We start from the raw sequence: 2,196 nt of genomic DNA, 5'->3' as shown, positions 1-2,196 counted from the left end.
TGTTGCAGGAGTTTTCTTGCTGCGTTAGCAACGCGCAGGAGTTTTCTTGCTTCATACAATTTCACTTCTTTAGGAGCCCCATGGGAAAGTAAGAAATCAATAAAAGCAGTTCCAGCAGCAATCCCTTGCCTCCAGGTATTTCCCTTGCTTTCGTACCATGGCTGTAATTTCCTTATAGAGTACAACAGCCGATTCCATAGGCATTCTGGCTTGATGAATGCTTGAAAAATCCCTTCCTTCTTTTTGGCTTATTCAACAAACGGTATAAGACTGATCTCATCCCACTACCGCACTATCTATGTCCTATTCTTATACTCTTATACCTGCTCCGATCGGAGATGAAAACAAGAGAGAAGGAGCTGCTATTGAATCCGGTCTTAGATGGTTGGAAGACAGAAGCAATAGCATGATAGGAATAGCAGGTTTCATAGAGATGACATCACAATAGGATGAAGACGAGACTTCTTATCTGCTTTCACGTGGAAATGGGATAATGTAAAAATTCCTCTATTTTGATGTCGATTCCTCCACACTTCCATTCCTTGAAGAGGGAAGGCTAACTGCTTGCTGGCTGGGAGCTGTATGAGCGGTAACGTCCACGTACGGCTCCGTGAGAAGGGCGGGGGACAGAAATGGCCTTGTTGTACCTCACTCTCGTCTTCAATGGGGTCTGCTCTTTTTTTTTTGGGGGAGTATGCCAATATGATCTTAATGAGGTGCGGGGCTTTGCATCTGAAATTCGTTGGGCTTCCCTTTTCCGGGTCCTGTGTCCCGGCGTTTTTGTGCAATAAACCCCTCCGGCCGAAGACTAGTGGTAGGTGGTCCTGCGGAGCTTTCGGAAAAGGGTAGCCTAGTGTGTAAGCACAGCAATGAACCGCGGCGAACCCTCAGACGACCTATCTAAGATTAGGGGGGGATCCTCAGTAGTGGTGACCCCTTCACTCTTCCACGGACTGATACATGTACCGAATGCTCATACGGGAAAGTTTACTCCTTGGTCTGGAACCTGGGGGGTTGCTCCGATAAATCCTTTCTTTCTCGTCCAGTCAGGGGGGTGCGGACACACCTGCGCGGATTACAGGTGACAGTTACAAGAATGGCGGGGAAGTTAACAGTACCCGACGACATTCAGGGATGGATGTAGACCCATCGGGCAGGGATAATCATTCCGGTCCTGGGAGAAGTGGCGACCATTCTCAAGAACCAAAAAGACTGAGCTGAGGGAAGCCCTATGAGTCACTGAAACGACGGCAAGAGGACCCTTGATCTATCAATAGAGGGAGCAAAAAACGGGCTTTGCTCCCCCTTACAATATGAAGAAAGAAATAAGGGTCGAAGTTTAGACCGCTCACAGTAGTTCTACCTATAGAAAGGATCATGAAAGAGGCGATCAGAATGGTACTCGAATCCATTTACGATTCCGAGTTTCCAGACACATCGCACTTCCGCTCGGGTCGAGGCTGCCACTCCGTCCTAAGACGGATCAAAGAAGAGTGGGGAACCTCTCGCTGGTTTTTGGAATTCGACATCAGGAAGTGTTTTCACACCATCGACCGACATCGACTCATCCCAATCTTTAAGGAAGAGATCGACGATCCCAAGTTCTTTTACCCCATTCATAAAGTCTTTTCCGCCGGACGACTCGTAGGAGGTGAGAAGGGCCCTTACTCCGTCCCACACAGTGTATTACTATCGGCCCTACCAGGCAACATCTACCTACACAAGCTCGATCAGGAGATAGGGAGGATCCGACAGAAGTACGAAATTCCGATTGTTCAGAGAATCAGATCGGTTCTATTAAGAACAGGTCGTATTGATGACCAAGAAAACTGCCTCCCCGCCCAGCTCTATCAACAGGCCCTTTCTTTTGCAATACTTAAAAAAGTCTATCATGGCCCAATTATTATTACAGCGTTCTCTACCATAGAATTCGGCCTTCGGGGTAAACCCGGCGGCTTCTATGAGGAAGGCGGCGCAAAGGAGGCTCGAGGGCTTGTTAAGGAAGGCGGCAAGGGCCGACGAAGGGGGGAAAACGAAAGGCGTTTTCTGGTCCCCCCTGAACCGGGGGTGCTTGTGGGGGGGTGTGCCACGACGAAACAAGGGAATGAAAGGCCGCTTTGCGTTGGATGCTCTTTACCCTCCCCACAATGATGGCTCTGTTGTCTTGGGGAGCGTTGAAGCTTGCTTCTTCTCCAG

This window comes from Ipomoea triloba, chromosome 12 (genome assembly GCF_003576645.1).
Source record: "Ipomoea triloba cultivar NCNSP0323 chromosome 12, ASM357664v1".
Lineage (NCBI taxonomy): Eukaryota > Viridiplantae > Streptophyta > Magnoliopsida > Solanales > Convolvulaceae > Ipomoea > Ipomoea triloba.
The sequence above is the reverse complement of the archived record's forward strand: the minus strand, read 5'-3'. Positions refer to the sequence as shown.